The following is a 21,560-nucleotide window of genomic DNA, read 5'->3' on the forward strand; positions in this document are numbered from 1 at the left end:
TCCATTCTATTTCCAAGATTTTGGATCATCTTTACTATCATTACTCTGAATTCTTTTTCAGGTAGACTGCCTATTTCCTCTTCATGTGTTTGGTCTGGTGGGTTTTTATCTTGCTCCTTCATCTGCTGTGTGTTTCTCTGTCTTCTCATTTTGCTTAACTTACTGTGTTTGGGGTCTCCTTTTTGCAGGCTGCAGGTTTGTAGTTCCCGTTGTTTTTGCTGTCTGCCCCCAGTGGGTGAGGTTGGTTCAGTTGGGGTGTATAGGCTTCCTGGTGGAGGGAACTAGTGCCTGTGTTCTGGTGGGTGAGGCTGGATCTTGTCTTTCTGGTGGGCAGGACCACATCAGTGGTGTGTTTTGGGGTGTCTGTGACCTTATTATGATTTTAGGCTGCCTCTCTGCTAATGGGTGTGGTTGTGTTCCTGTCTTGCTAGTTGTTTGGCATAGGGTGTCCAGCACTGTAGCTTGCTGGTCATTGAGTGGAGCTGAGTCTTAGCCTTGAGATGGAGATCTCTGGGAGAGCTTTCATCATTTGATATTACATGGAGCTGGGAGGTCTCTGGCAGACCAATGTCCTGAACTCAGCTCTCCCACCTTAGAGACACAGCCCTGACACCCAGCCAGAGCAACAGGACCCTATCAGCTACACGCCTGAGAGATGTGGCTAGATAAAACTGTACTTCCAATTTTCTCCAAACAGTTTTGACCTATGCTTCCATCTCATGAATTCCAAGACAGTATTAAACTGATGCATATTTTCATAAATCCGGACCCTGGGGAACTCATGCTGCCATCAGATGCCCTTGCCATCTCCCCCACTAGACTCTCCAAGGGCAGCCTCCAGGTGTGATGGAAAACACAGTGGCCCCAGGATCAGGGAATCCAAGTTCAAGCCCCAGTTCATTCTAAGTAATTTGTTACCTTTCTTGGGTCTCTCAACATCTCTAGGCTTCAGTTTCTTCTCCAAACTGAAAGGGTTGATATATATGGTCACATTCAACTCTGAATACTTTAGTATCTGAAGTTAAATTTTATCTCTGTTGCCATCAATGGACCTTTCTACACCTTTATCAGTGGACCTCAACTGAGCAGGAAGGGAAGCTTTGCCCCTGCTATTATTTTCAAGCCATGCTCTCTAGCTCCCTTAAGAGGAATACAACAGAAAAGATAAAGTAAAATCACAGTAAGACACTAAAGTACTGACGAAATTTACTGTTAAGGCAGAAAGCCTTTGAATCAATCAAATCTATATTTATTGTTTTAAGGCACGTAAAACAATAATGTGTGCCGATATTATACGTCTCCAAAGGATTTTAACAAGAGCTATGTGCTTGCTACTTAACTGATGCTGTAATAACATGCAAGTTTAATTACTACTTAAGCATTATAATCACATTACTTAATTCAGTATAACACTGAGTCCTGCATCCTGACTCCAAGATTTTATTCTCTGTGAAATCTATGTCATCTATACATCCCTCCAGTTTTACTGCCCTTCTCTCAAACTGTTTTTTTTTTTTTTGAAGGTAAGTAAATTCTTAAAGGTATAACAGATTTTTGTCTGTGTGGTAAATGTTTCTTAGACTTAGCACTTTGCCTTACAAACTAAAGAGATTTTGCCTATATAAAGATACCTTTATGCAATATTACTACCAAAGTAGCAAAGGTGGCATAGAAAGCCCTCCAAATTCTCTGTTATGCTAAGTCCCCAATTTCAAGTTTTGAGATGTAATTAAACCTTAATAACTAACAAGAATTCAGAAAGGCCAAAAGTAAGTCAAACTTCTGCTGCTGGAACGATAAAGTACATGTGCTTTTCCCTATTACTCCTACAAAGCACAGCTAAAAACCATTATATATAAAACATTATATATATGGACATTATATATAAAACAAATACAAGAAAACTCTAAAAGGTGGAGAGAAGAGGCAAACTGGCTAGGGATCTCAAGACTAAAGCAACAACACAGTAGTGAGTTCCCTGAGTTTTCTTTTGACCTCATATATTCCAGACATGAAGCTGAAGAAACTGGCAACCTCAAAATGAGAATGAGCTCAGAGAATAAAGAAGCCCTAAGAAAGGCCTGCTCTCTCTAGCCAAGGGACCAGGAAAGGGGCAGCTCAGCAGTACAGAACACTTATAGCCAATAACCGCTCTACTTCAGCCAAACACCACAGAAAACAATGTGACTATACCCACATCACCAAAGGCTTAAGGGAGCCTAAACTTGCACCCTCACCCAGTTGCAATGAGGCACACCTCTCCCTCCCGGCTGGCGTGGTGTCAGAGGAGGACTTTCACCACTGCCCAGTGGTAATATGGCCATCCCCCTTCATGGTGTCAGTGGAAGCCATGTAGGGAGCAATACCAAGGCATTCCTACCCCTCTCAGTCAGGGAGGTATCACTGGAGGTCTAGTGGGGAACCAGTATTCCCACCCTCACCCATCAGTAATGAGGAACCACCCCCTCAAGTGTCAACAGAGATCAACTGGGGAACCTGGTCAACTACACCCACCTGGCAGTAATGAGGCAGCATCCTCTCAACCCCTGACAGAGTGGAGTCAGAAGAAGCCAGCTAAAATAAAAAGTTTCAATAAGATCCAAAATCTCATGACATAATGCCCAAAATGTCCAGGTCTCCATCAAAAAAGAATCACTTGTCATACCAACAATCAGAAAGGCTCAAGGTGCGTGACAAAGAAATCAATAGAAGTCAACATCAAGATGACAGAGATGTTAAAATTATCTGACAAAGATTTTTTTTAATTTATTTTTTGAATTAATTAATTTACTTATTTTTGGTGGGCGGGCTTTCTCTAATTGCGGCAAGCGGGGGTCACTCTTCATTGCGGTGCACGGGCTTCTCATTGTGGTGGCTTCTCTAGTTTGCAGAGCACAGGCTCTAGGTGCGCGGGCTTCAGTAGTTCTGGCTCACGGGCTCTAGAGCACAGGCTCAGTAGTTGTGGCGCATGGCCTTAGTTGCTCCGTGGCATGTGGGATCTTCCCGGACCAGGGCTCGAACCTGTGTCCCCTGCATTGGCAGTTGGATTCTTAACCACTGTGCCACCAGGGAAGTGCTGACAAAGATTTTAAAGCAGGCATCATAAAAATGCTGAAAGGAGCAATTATGAACATGCTTGAAACAAATGAAAAACTAGACAGCCTCAGCAAAGAAATAAAAAGACTCAGTAAAGAAACAGAAGATATATAGAACCAAATGGAACTTTTTTTTTTTTTGCGGTACGCGGGCCTCTCACTGCTGTGGCCTCTCCCGCTGCGGAGCACAGGCTCCGGACGCGCAGGCTCAGCGGCCATGGCTCACGGGCCCAGCCGCTCCACGGCACGTGGGATCCTCCCAGACTGGGGCACGAACCCGTGTCCCCTGCATCGGCAGGTGGACTTTCAACCACTGCGCCACCAGGGAAGCCCCAAATGGAACTTTTGAAACTGACAAATACAATAACCAAAATAAAATACTCACTTCACAGAGAGGCTCATCAGCAGAATAGAAGGGATAGAGGAAACAATCAGTGAACTCAAAGATAGAAAAATGTCCAACCTGAACAACAGGGAGAGAAAAACAAGCAAAAAATGAACAGAGCAATCAGGGACTTGAGGAACTATAACAGGAGATCTCACATTCATGTCCTCAGGGTCCCAGGAGGAGAGAAAAAGGGGGTGTGACTAAAAACATACTCAAAGAAATAATGGTCAAGAACTTCCCAAATTTGGCAAAAGAAATATAGCTATGGGGCTTCCCTGGTGGCGCAGTGGTTGAGAGTCCGCCCGCCAATGCAGGGGACACGGGTTCGTGCCACGGTCCGGGAAGATCCCACATGCCGCGGAGCAGCTGGGCCCGTGAGCCATGGCCGCTGAGGCTGCGCGTCCGGAGCCTGTGCTCCGCAGCGGGAGAGGCCACAACAATGAGAGGCCCACGTACAGCAAAAAAAAAAAAAAAAGAAATAAAGCTACGGCTTCAAGAGGCTGTGTGAACCCCAAACAGGATAAATCTGAAGAAATCTAATCTAACATATGTCATAGTCAAACTTTTGACAAAGGAAGAAATCAGAGACAGAGAAATGACACCTTACCTATAGGGGAAAACAATTCACAGGACAGCAGATTTTTCATCAGAAGCCATTTAGGCCATAAGGCAGGGGCACACAAGATTTTCCAAGTGCTGAAAGAAAGAACTGTCAACCCAGAATCCTATGTCCAGTGAAAATATCCTTCAGGAATGAAGGGGAAATTAAGACATTCTCAGATGAGGAAAACTAAGAATTGGTTACCAGCAGACCTACTCTAAAAGAATGGCAAAAGGAAGACCTCTAAACTGAAAGGAAATGATTAAAGAAGGAATCTTGTAACGTGAGAAAGAAGAAAAGAACATGGTAAGAAAAGTATGGATAAATACAATAGATTTTCTTTCCTTCCTTCTCTTGAACTGTCTAATTTATGTTTGTGGTGATGGAATAGTTCTATATCTTGATGTAGAGGTGGTTACATGAATCTATAATGTGATAAATGGTGTAGACCTATATGCATACATTGTACCAATGTCACTTGCTGGGCTTTGATAATGTACTACAGTTACATTGGGGAAAACTGAGTGAAGGGTACATGATACCTCTCTGTACTATATCTTTGCAAGTTCCTTCAGATCTGTAATTATTTCAAAGTTTTTTAAAAGTCTCATCAAAACCAAGCTATTTCCTAATACTGAGGTAATTTAAAACAAAGCCTATCAATGAGAGTCAAAGGCAAAGTCATTCATAGTCTGATGGTTATTTTTTGTCATTTTCTTTCATTATTTTTCCAAATAATTGACAACAATAACAAGTAATTTACCTGCTAAAAACGCCACCTATTACTTGATAACTATTAAACTGATGATGTTGTCATTTACCTTATTCTTTTGATATTTCTTCTTCTGGAGAGGTTTGCTTTAAATAAAATAGCTGGAAAAATAAATTGAAACTAACAGCCAAAGTTCTTTTGAAAACCAAATGACACTATATAAAATAACAACACTCAGCGTTCATTGAATCTTGCGATATTCTAGGTACCGTGCTAAACACTCACATATGTTATTTTATTTAATTCCTATAAAATCCCTTGCTTTTTCCATTTGAGATGAGGCAACCATGACTCAATGAAATTAAGTAACTTGCTTAATTACACACAGATAGCAAGTGGCAGAGTCTGATTTTAAGCCAGGCTTAGAGCCTTAACACTGTTAACCACTACTATACTATTAAGTCCACAATGTTCAAGTACTATGTTATGTAATAGATAGAAGGGATGTGTGCCGATGTCTAGTGAATGATTCCTATTAAATCACACATTGCTAATGATTTTAAGTATTTCAATTAGGATTTCAATCAGAAACTCAAAGAAATAAATGTTTTTCAATAGATTATAGCTAGGAAAGCATAAGAACTGATTTTATGTCTTAAAGGTAATGTTCAATAGCATGACTTCCCTACAAGATTATGACAATAAGTCTTATAATGGTGTAAGATGCTGAAAACTAGTTGTTATAGATTTTCATGTTATACAGGCATAAGAAGTTTCTGATAGGCTAAAGATTACCAGATTTTCTAAGAGAGTAAGGGGAAAACACCCACAGAAAAATTATACTTTTTTATTTGTTAAAATGCCCTTAATTTTCAAAAGCCAACATAAAGTTAACTTTAAATTATGTTGAAGTACAAAAATATTACAGAAAAGGCATTGACACCTTTAATTGTACACCATCTGAAACAAATATTTTGGGGTAGGCTTCCTTAAATGTTCCACAAATATACCAGGCTCCAATCAACACAACTTAAGTGAAACTTCATTTAACTGGAAATTTCCCTGCAACTCTTAAGAGAAAGATAAATGATCATAATGCAAACTATTCTTATAATGGTCCTTTAAAAACAAGTATTCAATATATGTTTCTGAAGTTGTACACTTGGAGACTTTAAAAACCGTAAATTAAAGCCATTCACAGATCCCTTCCATATTCTTTATTGCCCTTAAAGAAATATATTCATCCCTGATGATACAAATGCTTCTCATTTTTAGATAAAGTTTAATTTAGTGTAGATCTCTGCTTACTGTTCTCTCTTTGCCCATGTTTTATACCAAAATACAACATTCTATTTTAGCTTCATAAAAAGCCATTTTTGAACAAAATGGCTCCCAAATGCATTGAGAGGGTTCATGCCACCTCATGATTTTTGCCTGAATGGCAAAATAGCAAGGCCTGATGCAGCAGCTGCTACCATGTTCTCAGTTACTTCAGGAATTTTTACAGTTTATTGGCGTAACGTGAGAGTTTATACAATTATCTACAGTATGTCATGACTAATACATACACATTACTAATATTACAAGCCTGCTGCTTGGGCTTACTTTTTCCATTAAGAAAAACACTGACATTGTTATGTTAATTATCATGGAAATCTATGGTGTATCATGTTTTCACCTTTGAGCAAAAACATTAGAATCCATTAAGTTCATATTTTTTAATTGGCATACTAGACAACGTGCCAGTTTCATGACCCACTTTGGCCTTCAACCCAGTCCACCTATCAGTGAAATAAAACATGGAAAAATCATTTTCATGATATCACTCACCTACTGAAAACCTGCCAGTGGTTTCCCTCCACAGCCTAGTATTTAAGTCTCTCCATTTTCTGGCTCCGTTTTCCTGCCTTCTCTCTTACGACTAAATATCAATCAGCTGAACAGATCCCAACAGCCATCTGTACATCCTTATCTTTGAACGCTTACTTATACATTCCCTTCACCTGGAATGCCCTCTCATAGCAAAACTTTGCCAGCCGTCAAGGCTCACCTCAAAGCTTAAGTCCTTGATTGAACCTACCTTGATTAGTCCCACTGTGTCTATTCCTTTGGCATTTTTTTCTCAATTCCCTTTTACATGTCTATACATATCATCTATCCAAAGATATTGCAAGTTCCTTGAATACAGAGGCTCTTGATCAAGTAATTTAACTTCTCCCTCTCCATTAGATTATGTATCTTTTTAAAATTAGAAGGGCTGGATTAAATGATCCCTAGGGGTCCTTCTGGGTCTAAAATTTTATACATCTATTTCTTCTTCGTCCTACAACGTGTATATCGTAGTCATCTGATATATATTTTGAGCTGTCTATCGGACTTTATCAATGCCTATTATATGGCTATTGGAAAATATTCTAAGTATTGCAATTTCCAGATGGCAATTAGGAAGAGCTTCCAGCTGAATCAAGCAGCCATAATTAGTAAGCTAAATATTCATTCAGTCATTTTCTCATTCAACCAATATTAATTAAACATCAGGGACAGGTATCATGCTCTGACATGGAGATGACAGACCTGGCCCCTGCCCTCAAGGAACTCGCAATCCAGTGGGAGACACAGAGAAGTCAAAGCACTATATTTACAATAAAGATTGCTAAAGAGAGGCACAAACAATACTATAGAAATACATGGAAGAAACAGCTAGCAGTGGCTGTGAGGTAGAGGAAGCTCAAGGAAATGTTCCCAGGACAGGCGACAACTAAAGTGAACCCTGATGGAACACAACAGTCAGCATTTCAGGAAGAGTACCAAGCACAAAAGTGTGGCGATAAAAGAACATGGCAAACAGGAGGAAGCGCAATTTCGAATGTAACTTTAGGTTAGGAAGGGTGAAAGAGAAGCTAGAAGGACAGGCAGGAGTCAGAATTAAGATGGGCTTGTATGTAATGCTGACAAATTTGGATTTTTGTCCTTACGCAAATGGGTAGTCGATGTTATGGAAATAATATCTCCAGATAAGTCATGAAATTGACCAAAGATTCAAGTTTGATGTTAGAAACAGTGTACAGCAGAGACTGTTAGCTGTCCCCCAATATCTGTGCTTCCCTTCTTATACAGTAATAATAATTTTAGCTGGGCACATGGCCACATAGCTAAGGACCACATTTTCCAGCCTCCCTTGTAGCTAGGTGACACCATATGACTAAGGGCTGGCCAATGGGACCTGTGCAGAAGTGATGTAGGAAACTGCCAAGATATACCCTTACATAGAAGGAGTGTCTTTTCTCCCGCCCCTTTTCCCAGCCCTTCTGTTGAAATGAGAATGTAATACTGAGTTAGAGCAGCCATCTAGGATCACAAGATGGAAGCTGCTTGTTAAGGTGGCAGAGCAACAAGACAGAAGGAGCCTGGGTACCTGATAATTGAGCAGCTGCCATCCGACCCTGAACTGCCTACTTGGACTGTTATGTGAGAAACAAATATCTTGTTTAATGCACTGGATTTGGGGGGTCTCTGTTACAGCAGCTTAACTTGTATCCACATGAATATACAGTGGAATTTAAAATTGGATCTAATAATATATATATGTGTGTGTGTGTGTGTGTGTGTGTGTGTGAGTGTGTGTGTATAACTGAATCACTTTGCTGTATACCAGAAACTAATACAACATTGTAAATCAACTAGACTTCAATAAAAAATAAATTTAAAAAAATAAAATAAAATAAAATTGGATCTAATAGACTCAAGAACTGTACACACTTACCAATAACACCAGACTGAATTTAAAAGGGAGTTCTATAATTCACATCTTCCAAGTTTAAGTGAGAGTGTAGAGGTTATCAGAATGTAGTTGTACTAAAACAACTTAAAGTAGTACATATAGGGGAATCGGGAAGATGGCAGAAGAGTAAGATGCGGAGATGACCTTCCTCCCCACAGATACACCAGAAATACATCTACACGTGGAACAACTCCTACAGAACACCTACTGAACGCTGGCAGAAGACCTCAGACCTCCCAAAAGGAGAGGGGATTAACAGCGCTGCTTAAAGGACATCCAGAGACGGGTGCGAGCCACGGTTAACAGCACGGACCCCTGCGACGGGCAGGAGACGCTAAGGCCGCTGCTGCCGCCACCAAGAAGCCTGTGTGCGAGCACAGGTCACTATCCACACCTCCCTCCTGGGAGCCTGTGCAGCCCGCCACTGCCGGGTTCCCGGGATCCAGGGACAACTCCCACAGGAGAACGCACGGCACGCCTCAGGCTGGTGCAATGTCACGCCGGCCTCTGCCACCACAGGCTCGCCCCGCGCTCCGTGCCCCTCCCTCCCCCTGGCCTGAGTGAGCCAGAGCCCCCGCATCAGTGGCTCCTTTAACCCCGTCCTGTCTGAGCAAAGAACAGACGCCCTCAGGTGACCTGCACACAGAGGTGGGGCCAAATCCAAAGCTGAGCCCCGGGAGCTGTGAGAACAAAGAAGAGAAAGGGAAATCTCTCCCAGCAGCCTAAAAAGAAGCGGATTAAAGCTCCACAATCAACTTGATGTATCCTGCATCTGTGGAATACGTGAATAGACAACGAATCATCCCAAATTGCGGAGGTAGACTTTGAGAGCAAGATTTATGATTTTTTCCCCTTTTCCTCTTTTTGTGAGTGTGTATGGGTACGCTTCTGTGTGAGATTTTGTCTGTATAGCTTTGCTTCCACCATCCGTCCTAGAGTTCTATCCATCCGTTTTTTTTCTTTCTAAAAAAATTTTTTTCTTAATAATTATTTTTTATTTTAATAACTTTATTTTATTTTATCCTCCTTCCTCTTTCTTTCTTTCTTTTCTTTCTTCCTTCCTTCCATCTTTCTTTCATTACTTCCTTCTTCCTTCCTTCCTTCCTTCCTTCCTTCCTTGCTTTCTTGCTTTCTTTCTTTCTTTCTTTCTTTCTACTTTTTCTCCCTTTTATTCTGAGCGATGTGGATGAACGGCTCTTGGTGCTGCAGCCAGGAGTCAGTGCTGTGCCTCTGAGGTGGGAGAGCCAACTTCAGGACACTGGTCCACAAGACACCTCCCAGCTCCACATAATATCAAATGGCGAATATCTCCCAGAGATCTCCATCTCAACACAAGCACCCAGCTTCACTCAACGACCAGCAAGCTACAGTGCTGGACACCCTATGCCAAACAACTAGCAAGACAGGAACACAACACCACCCATTAGCAGAGAGGCTGCCTAAAATCATAATAAGTCCACAGACACCCCAAAACACACCACCAGATGTGGACTTGCCCACCAGAAAGACAAGATCCAGCCTCATCCACCAGAACACAGGCACTAGTCTCCTCCACCAGGAAGCCTACACAACCGACGGAAACAACTTTAGCCACTGGGGACACACACCAAAAACAACGTGAACTACGAACCTGCAGTCTGAAAAAGGAGACCCCAAACACAGTAAGATAAGCAAAATGAGAAGACAGAAAAACACACAGTAGATGAAGGAGCAAGATAAAAACCCACCAGACCTAACGAATGAAAAGGAAATAGGCAGTCTACCTGAAAAAGAATTCAGAATAATGATAGTAAAGACGATCCAAAGTCCTGGAAATAAAATAGAGAAAATGCAAGAAACATTTAACAAGGACCTAGAAGAACTAAAGATGAAACAAGCAATGATGAACAACCCAATAAATGAAATTAAAAATGCTCTAGATGGGATCAATAGCAGAATAACTGAGGCAGAAGAACTCATAAGTGACTTGGAAGATAAAATAGTGGAAATAACTACCGCAGAGCAGAATAAAGAAAAAAGAACGAAAAGAACTGAGGACAGTCACAGAGACCTCTGGGACAACATTAAATGCACCAACATTCGAATTATAGGAGTTCCAGAAGAAGAAGAGAAAAAGAAAGAGACTGAGGAAATATTTGAAGAGATTATAGTTGAAAACTTCCCTAATATGGGAAAGGAAACAGTTACTCAAGACCAGGAAACACAGAGAGTCCCATACAGGATAAATGCAAGGAGAAACATGCCAAGACACATATTAATCAAACTGTAAAAAATTAAATACAAAGAAAACATATTAAAAGCAGCAAGGGAAAAAAAACAAATAATACACAAGGGAATCCCCATAAGGTTAACAACTGATCTTTCAGCAGAAACTCTGCAAGCCAGAAGGGACTGGCAGGACATATTTAAAGTGATGAAGGAGAAAAACCTACAAGCAAGATTACTCTACCGAGCAAGGATCTCATTCAGATTTGATGGAGAAATTAAAACCTTTACAGACAAGCAAAAGCTGAGAGAGTTCAGCACCACCAAACCAGCTTTACAACAAATGCTAAAGGAACTTCTCTAAGCAAGAAACACAAGAGAAGGAAAAGACCTACAATAACAAACCCAAAACAATTAAGAAAATGGGAATAGGAACATACATATCGATAATTACCTTAAAGGTAAATGGATTAAATGCTCCCACCAAAAGACACAGACTGGCTGAATTGATACAAAAAGAAGACCCATATACATGCTGTCTACAAGAGACCCACTTCAGACCTAGAGACACATACAGACTGAAAGTGAGGGGATGGAAAAAGATATTCCATGCAAATGAAAACCAAAAGAAAGCTGGAGTAGCAATTCTCATATCAGACAAAATAGACTTTAAAATAAAGACTATTACAAGAGACAAAGGAGGACACTACATAATGATCAAGGGATCGATTCAAGAAGAAGATATAACAATTGTAATATTTATGCACCCAACATAGGAGCACCTCAATACATAAGGCAAATACTAACAGACATAAAAGAGGAAATCGACAGTAACACATTCATAGTTGGGGACTTTAACACCCCACTTTCACCAATGGAAAGATCATCCAAAATGAAAATAAATAAGGAAACACAAGCTTTAAATGATACATTAAACAACATGGACTTAATTGATAATTATAGGACATTCCATCCAAAAACAACAGAATACACATTTTTCTCAAGTGCTCATGGAACATTCTCCAGGATAGATCATATCTTGAGTCACAAATCAAGCCTTGGTAAATTTAAGAAAATTGAAGCTGTATCAAGTATCTTTTCCGACCACAACACTATGAGATTAGATATCAATTACAGGAAAAGATCTGTAAAAAATACAAACACATGGAGGCTAAACAATACACTACTTAATAACGAAGTGATCACTGAAGAAATCAAAGTGGAAATAAAAAAAATACCTGGAAACAAATAACAATGGAGACACAACGACCCAAAACCTATAGGATGCAGCAAAAGCAGCTCTAAGAGGGAAGTTTATAGCAATACAATCCTACCTTAAGAAACAGGAAACAACTTGAATAAACAACCTAACCTTGCACCTAAAGCAATTAGAGAAAGAAGACCAAAAAAACCCCAAAGTTAGCAGAAGGAAAGAAATCATAAAGATCAGATCAGAAATAAATGAAAAAGAAATGAAGGAAACAATAGCAAAGATCAATAAAACTAAAAGCTGGTTCTTTGAGAAGATAAACAAAATTGATAAAACATTACCCAGACTCATCAAGAAAAAAACGGAGAAGACTCAAATCAATAGAATTAGAAATGAAAAAGGAAAAGTAACAACTGACACTGCAGAAATACTAAAGATCATGAGAGATTATTACAAGCAACTCTATGCCAATAAAATGGACAATCTGGAAGAAATGGACAAATTCTTAGAAAAGCACAACCTGCCAAGACTGAATCAGGAAGAAATAGAAAATATGAACAGACCAATCACAAGCACTGAAATTGAAACTGCGATTAAAAATCTTCCAACAAACAAAAGCCCAGGACCAGATGGCTTCACAGGCGAATTCTATCAAACATTTAGAGCAGAGCTAACACCTATCCTTCTCAAACTCTTCCAAAATACAGCAGAGGGAGGAACACTCCCAAACTCATTCTATGAGGCCACCATCACCCTGATACGAAAACCAGACAAAGATGTCACAAATAGAGAAAACTACAGGCCAATATCACTGATGAACATAGATGCAAAAATCCTCAACAAAATACTAGCAAGCAGAATCCAGCAGCACTTTAAAAGGATCATACACCATGATTGAGTGGGGTTTATTCCAGGAATGCAAGGATTCTTCAATATACGCAAATCAGTCAATGTGACACACCATATTAACAAATTGAAGGAGAAAAACCATATGATCACCTCAATAGATGCAGAGAAAGCTTTTGACAAAATTCAACACCCATTTATGATAAAAACCTCCAGAGAGTAGAAATAGTGGGAACTTTCCTCAACATAATAAAGGCCATATATGACAAACCCACAGCCAACATTGTCCTCAATGGTGAAAAACTGAAAGCATTTCCACTAAGATCAGGAACAAGACAAAGTTGCCCACTCTCACCACTCTTATTCAACATAGTTTTGGAAGTTTTAGCCACAGCAATCAGAGAAGAAAAGGAAATAAAAGGAATCCAAATCGGAAAAGAAGAAGTAAAGCTGTCACTGTTTGCAGATGACATGATACTATACATAGAGAATCCTAAAGATGCTACCAGAAAACTACTAGAGCTAATCAATGAATTTGGTAAAGTAGCAGGATACAAAATTAATGCACAGAAATCTGTTGCATTCCTATACACTAATGATGAAAAATCTAAAAGAGAAATTAAGGAAACACTCCCATTTACCACTGCAACAAAAAGAATAAAATATCTAGGAATAAACCTACCTAAGGAAACAAAAGACCTGTATGCAGAAAATTATAAGACACTGATGAAGGAAATTAAAGATGATACAAATAGATGGAGAGATATACCATGTTCTTGGATTGGAAGAGTCAACATTGTGGAAATGAGTCTACTACCCAAAGCAATCTACAGATTCAATGCAATCCCTATCAAACTACCACTGGCATTTTTCACAGAACTAGAACAAAAAATTTCACAATTTGCATGGAAACACAAAAGACCCCGAATAGCCAAAGCAATCTTGAGAACGAAAAACGGAGCTGGAGGAATCAGGCTCCCTGAGTTCAGACTATACTACAAAGCTACAGTAATCAAGACAGTATGGTACTGGCACAAAAACAGAAAGATAGATCAATGGAACAGGATAGAGAGCCCAGAGATAAACCCATGCACATATGGTCACCTTATCTTTGATAAAGGAGGCAGGAATGTACAGTGGAGAAAGGACAGCCTCTTCAATAAGTGGTGCTGGGAAAACTGGACAGGTACATGTCAAAGTATGAGATTAGATCACTCCCTAACACCATACACAAAAATAAGCTCAAAATGGATTAAAGACCTAAATGTAAGGCCAGAAACTATCAAACTCTTAGAGGAAAACATAGGCAGAACACTCTATGACATAAATCACAGCAAGATCCTTTTTGACCCACCTCCCAGAGAAATGGAAATAAAAATAAACAAATGGGACCTAATGAAACTTCAAAGCTTTTGCCTAGCAAAGGAAACCATAAACAAGACCAAAAGACAACCCTCAGAATGGGAGAAAATATTTTCAAATGAAGCAACTGACAAAGGATTAATCTCCAAAATTTACAAGCAGCTCATGCAGCTCAATAACAAAAAAACAAACAACCCAATCCAAAAATGGGCAGAATACCTAAATAGACATTTCTCCGAAGAAGATACACAGATTGCCAAAAAACACATGAATGAATGCTCAACATCATTAATCATTAGAGAAATGCAAATCAAAACTACAATGAGATATCATCTCACACCAGTCAGAATGGCCATCATCAGAAAATCTAGAAACAACAAATGCTGGAGAGGGTGTGGAGAAAAGGGAACACTCTTGCACTGCTGGTGGGAATGTGAGTTGGTACAGCCACTATGGAGAACAGTATGGAGCCTCATTAAAAAACTACAAATAGAACTACCATACGACCCAGCAATCCCTCTACTGGGCATATAACCTGAGAAAACCATGATTCAAAAAGTCATGTACCAAAGTATTCATTGCAGCTCTATTTACAATAGCCTGGAGATGGAAACAACCTAAGTGTCCATCATCGGATGAATGGATAAAGAAGATGTGGTATATATATGCAATGGAATATTACTCAGCCATAAAAAGAAATGAAATTGAGCTATTTGTAATGAGGTGGATGGACCTAGAGTCTGTCATACTCTGTCTGAAGTAAGTCAGAAAGAGAAAGACAAATACCGTATGCTAACACATATATATGGAATTTAAGAAAGAAAAAATGTCATGAAGAGCCTAGGGGTAAGACAGGAATAAAGACACAGACCTAGTAGAGAATGGACTTGAGGATATGGGGAGGGAGAAGGGTAAGCTGTGACAAAGCGAGAGAGTGGCATGGACATATATACACTACCAAACGTAAGGTAGATAGCTAGTGGGAAGCAGCCGCATAGCACAGGGAGATCAGCTCGGTGCTTTGTGACCACCTAGAGCGGTAGGATAGGGAGGGTGGGAGGGAGGGAGATGCAAGAGGGAATAGAGATGGGAACATATGTATTATGTATAAATGATTCACTTTTTTATAAAGCACACCATTGTAAAGCAATTATACTCCAATAAAGATGTAAAAAAAATAAAATAAAATGTAAAAAGCAATCAGAAAAAAAAAAGTAGTACATATGAATAGAAGGCAAAAATGAGTTATCAACATAAATCACCTAAATAATGTGGTTACAATAGTGTAGCCATGGGCTCATGTTAATTTGTAGTCCTAAAATTACTATTCCAGTATTCAGAACCAGTTTTTTTTTTAACTGATAGAAAAGTTTTAATTAGCAAAGATGACACAGGAAAGGAAGGAGCAACATCCACACCCAGATTTAGCAGTATCCATGCTCCCCATCCTAAGGAGACTGATTTCTAAGGTTCTCAAACTACCAGGGAAAAGTGACTATAATAGGTCTTCCAAGAGTCTCAGGTTGCCCTGTGCATACTATTCCTAACACAGCAAGCTATACATAGGAGCCCAAAAAGCCCTTTGGGGACACCCCAACAAGGCTTATCCTATCCCATGCTGCCTTCCAGGGTTGATATCCATCCCCCACTTTCCCCACCATATTGAAATTTATCTTCATGGTCAGGCTCTTAGTATCTTTCAAGATGATAATTACATATCAAGTAAACTATTCCATGTTAATAAAGCAAGTTTAGAGGAGACATCGCCAAGGCTTTCTGTAAACCCATTTTAACCTGCTAGAGCAAAGTACCTAACCTTCATTTGGTTGGATGAAAAAAAAAAGTGGTTTTGTTAACTAAAAACCAAAACTAAAACGAACAAACAAAAATTCTTTAGAAGCCACAGGTCTAACCAAATAGTGGAAATGTTAGGCAAATTATAAGACTGCAGTACTTTTGGCAAAGAAGTAACATTTTAGGGACTTCCCTGGTGGTCCAGTGGTTAAAAGTCTGCCTTCCAATGCAGGGGACACAGGTTCAATCCCTGGTCAGGGAACTAAGATCCCACATGCCATGGGGCAACTAAGCCCAAGCACCGCAACTGCTGAGCACACGCCACAACTAGAGAGCCCGTGTGCCGCAACTACTGAGCCCATGCACTCTGGAGCTCGCGCGCCACAACTAGAGAGAAGCCTGCACACTGCAATAAAGAGCCCGTGAGCCACAACAAAGGACCCCACATCCTGCAACGAAGATCCCACGTGCCGCAACTAAGACCTGACGTAGCCAAATTAATTTAATTTAATTTAATTTAATTTAAAAGAAAGAAGTAACATTTTAAAAACAGAACCACTAGGTGCCCTTCAAATCATGTCATGGAAGCTATCTATTCCTATACAAGTCCCTTGGCCGCTTGTTTTTCCGCTAACTACATTTTTCCAATTGAATGTTAAATGATGATGGTCACAACTGTGATTTTATAATCTCCACTTAAGTCACTGGAAAGGGATATAGGTAACAACACAGAAGGTACTTTGGGCACACAAAGAGAGAATGAGAGTTTTATAACTAAGGGCAGCACTTCAGCTTGATGGAGCCAGAGACTAATTTTCCTCTTCCTCATTGTAGTTATGATGGACTGTGACCAAAGAGCACCAAGAGAGACACACTAGGCTTTATCAGGCATTTCCACAGCTCTTTAGAACAAAAAGAGTGAACCGGATACTGTGACTGCCTCTCAGAATGAAGACAGGACTTGGCCTTGTTCACCACTGCATCCCCAAGACCTGGGTCAGAAGGTACTTCACTAATTTTTCTTGAATGAATTGATGTGAAACGCCTCATTTCCTCTCATCAGAGACACGGTGCTGCCCTATATAGTAAGGCTAATTAGAGCCATTGAGTCTCCTCAATATAGCAGATTCATCTTTAAAAATGGTAGATGGACCTAACCCACACACAGAGTCACTTAGAGCCATTCTAAACCATTTAAGGGTCTAAACCATTTTTGGCACTAAGTTAAGCAGAAAATCAAACTATTGTCAAGTAATAGTTTATGCATATACTGTAATGGGTTCATTTCTGAAAATCAATGAATGGTATCTCAAGTCATAGAAAACTCAAGTTGCACATTACTCTAGATCCTGTTTTCTAAATGGTGTGATACTTTCTCATTCGGAATGGCGCTCTTAAAGCAAACCAACTTGGCTTGCCTTCAGTAAGCAGGTTTCTAACCCCCTTCCACGTAGCCCAGTATCATAATAGCTTAATAACAAAATTAGCAATGGAAAAAGACACCAGATTTCCTAAATCGAAATTCCTAAATCAAGCATCGTTTTTTAATTCCACAGCACCTGGCTCCTTGATCCCTATTAATCTCCATGATAAAGATATGCTTCCACCTAATTATCATAAAGGTGCACTTAGGTGTTCTTCTAGTGACAGCAGCGTCATCTTGTTTGGTTCTATCCGACCCATCAGCTGTGACATCACCACACCACTGCCACACATAAAGAGCAGAGAATCCATGTACAGAAGGAAATTTTTAAAAATACTTAAGATTCACAGTAAGTCATTTTAAGTGAATCAAGTCACTTTAGCTTCAACTGAAACTACTTGGGGACCTGAATAGAAATTCAACTCAAGTATATAATAAGCATAGAAAACTACGGAGGAAGTTTTAAGTACCATTTCAAAACTGTTCTGAAAGAAAAAGAAGTAACAAGAGACGGATCCAAGATTAATTCATTTTAAAAGATACCTATGTTCTTCAAGACATCTAATTATGTCCATGGATTATTTTTAATAATAAAAAGTAAACAGCTCTTCTTTAGCCTGAAAGGTAACACTGACTCTAACTTATTACTATAATGAAGAACTGGGAACAGCCTGCTCCCTCCCATGCCGCGCACACAGATATTTGGTTTAATAACTCCCACTAGACAGAAATGTAGTCCTTGACTATAACAACTGACTATATTTTGGTGAAGTCTGAGTGGCTGAAAAATCCTTTCAGATTTTTTTCAAAATATTCCAACTATTTCACAATATCTGTATATAATTTCATGCAATACATTTTTTAAAATAAATTTATTTATTTATTTTTATTTTTGGCTGTGTTGCGTCTTTATTGCTGTGCGAGGGCTTTCTCTAGCCGCAGAGAGCGAGGGCTACTCTTCGTTGCAGTGCGCGGGCTTCTCATTGCGGTGGCTTCTCTTGTTGCGGAGCACGGGCTCTAGGCGCGCGGGCTTCCGTAGTAGTTGTGGCACGTGGGCTCAGTAGCTGTGACTCGCGGGCTCTAGAACGCAGGCTCAGTAGTTGTGGCCCACAGGCTTAGTTGCTCCGCGGCATGTGGGATCTTCCCAGAGCAGGGATTGAACCCGTGTCCCCTGCATTGGCAGGCGGATTCTTAACCAGTGCGCCACCAGGGAAGCCCATGCAATACATTTTATAAGACCCTTTCTGTAACACGTCACCCCAGTACTAAATCCCAGCAAACTATATCCCTGTTGCTTTTATCTCAACCACCTATCCACTAGTACTCTATGTCAGGCGTAACCTTCAGAAATATTTTTTTTTTAAATGCCAGTGTATACACATAAAATTTCTCAGGCATCCCTGGCTCTGGTCCGTTATAGAAGCACGCACAGACAAGGTGGTAGCCATTCACACAAGCGGGTGTAGCAGTTTTTGTTTGTAAGTACAAGTCTGGCTTAGTTATGTAGTACTAATATCAATACACTTGTGATAAATACATAATGAGCAGATATATATAAACAATTTGGACTGAGAATTCAAAATCAGATAAATACATAATCCTTTGAAAGACCAGTCACTAATCAAAATGAAATTAAAAGAAGGCGTTCTATAGCAATTTGGAGCTAGATAGCACAAAACAGCCTCAAATGTGCATTACACCGAGCAGAGCTCTATGGACATTTTGATGGGGAAGCAGTAGTACCAACAGCCACACTACTTCCAGCCCCTTCATGGCCACATTTGTTTCAAAACATATTTCTCTTTTGGGGTGATGAAAGTGTTCTAAAATTGACTGTGGTGATGGTTGTGCAACTCCATGAATATACTAAAAACCACTGAATGGTACACTTTTAATGGGCGAACCGTATGGTAGCTGAATTATAGCTCAATAAAGTTGCTCCCTATTTTTAAAAACATGTTTGTGGGGCAAAATATTGCACACAAAAGCAGCTCTGATTGGCTGCCAATATAAAGGATTCTGAATTTGATTTACCCTCAAATTGTTTTCCCAGTTCAAAATAAACATGTACACACATGCATGCACATCTGCACACACACAGGCAACATACAGGCACAAAGCTTTGGGCATTAAAATGTCAGAATGCTTTCCTTGTTTTTCAATAAGACCCTTGCTCTTCAAAAGTGCCTTATTAAAAATACCTTGCCAAAAAAAAAAAATACCTTGCCAACTTTAACACCCTGCTCTGATGGTTCCCCTACATTTCTCCAGAATGTTTTCTAACATGCCTTAGTTAGCTATCATGCTCCTATATAATGTCCCCTGTGAGAGACAGAATAAAAGGAAGGGTTGTGGTTCAAAAGCACAGACTCTACAACTAGACTGCATGGATGCTAGATCTTTTACTTATTAGGTATGTAACCTTGGGGTTGTTATCTAACTTCTCTATGCCTCAGTTTTCTCATCTGTAAAATGGGGATAACAATGGCCCCTCCCTCACAGCACTGTTATGTGGTTTAAATGTGTTAATGCATATACAGCACCTACAATGGTACCATACTCGTGGTGGGTACTGTAATAACTAATTACTGATTGGCATTAGTATTAGTATTGGCTGATATCAAGTTGCTTCATGTTCTCTGTTGCCTTTGCTAGACTGTAGGATTATTTCAGGGCAGTGAATACCTTTTCTCCCTCCTAACCAAATGCTTTACATACAATTACTCCACAAATGCTTCCTCAGAACGTTTAAACACCACAGCTATATGATGCCAAAAGCACTTAGAAAATTCCGTAATAAATCCAAAACTCATTTTGATAAATGTCAAATTGTGCAAGTACGTATGCAGACCTAGAATAATGGTTGGCATCTCCACTGCTGAAGTTTTGGTTCATCCCATCAACTGAAAGACTAGAGACATGAAAGGATCCTTAGTCTTCTATATCATTAGTGGAAAAGCACTAGGTTAGAACCAAGGGCCCTACATTCTGCTCCTAGATCCACCTCAGACAATGCGACCTTCTGCAAGCCACTTAACCTCACTGTGCATCTGCCACTGGGAGGATAATTAACCATTCTTCAAAAGCAAGATGCTCTAAATAAAGGGCATTATCTTTCATATTGAGCTCATTTCTTGAGGGTAGAGTAAGCCTAATCTTTGAAAAAAGACTTTTAAATATTTTCTTTTCCTGTTCGAATATGATGCTGCTGCTGGTGATTATAAACGCAGGTAAAGCTGCTAATAAATAATATATCTCATTAGTGTGGTGAGCTAGGCTTTTCAGTACTTGAACATACATTATCATAATAATCATCGCAAAACCCTGTGAATAGACAGCAATGAGTTGCCTGGTTCTTTCCCTTCTGTGCACCTATGGCATTCCAAATCCAAGTCCACTACCCACGGGGTATCTGTCTCATCACGTGTCTGACACGGCAACCAAAGGAGAACACTGGAAGGTGGAAAAGCAGGCATGCTACCTTCGTATACTTCCGACTCAAAAGGTTAGAGCAGCTCTGCAACTACAGCAGCTCTCAGTAATCTATTTAGACTTAGACATTCATTTATCAAAACTGCTCTTGAATTTTTATCATCTCTAAGCGGCTTGACTACTACGAGTCTTCCAATATTTTCCACTTTGAGGGCTTGAAATCTGTAATAGAGATAAATCAGGAAAATGTATTACCTCTTGAAGTATCAGAACACCAGAAGTTTTCATGTTTAAAAGACAACACTGTTTGCTGTGCACATTTTCCTACATCTCCCTTTCCCTTCAAAATGGAGATTAAAATTTAAGTCCTATTAAGCTAAACAGTATTGTATTTAAGTATATGCTGGGTCAATCATATTGAAAAATTGACATTTTCCTCACATTCAATGTAATTCTATCTTTGAATAAGTAATAAGCCAAGCATTTACCACAAACTTTCTTGTCTGCCAGAAAACTAGTGCTACTTCTAAATGGTCTACTCACCATTTAAAAGGTACATGTTCAGAAAATAGCATCCCAGCTGGGATTAAGGCAGTAAAAGGAAAGATGCAATTTTCCCTAAGATTTCCGGTTCATATATAAATGGCAAAGCTCCTAAAGTTTTAACCAGTTAGGCCATCAATCTACTAAAAGAGTCAATAATAACTATAC

Source organism: Grampus griseus (assembly GCF_964374135.1).
Source record: "Grampus griseus genome assembly, chromosome: X".
Classification (NCBI taxonomy): domain Eukaryota; kingdom Metazoa; phylum Chordata; class Mammalia; order Artiodactyla; family Delphinidae; genus Grampus; species Grampus griseus.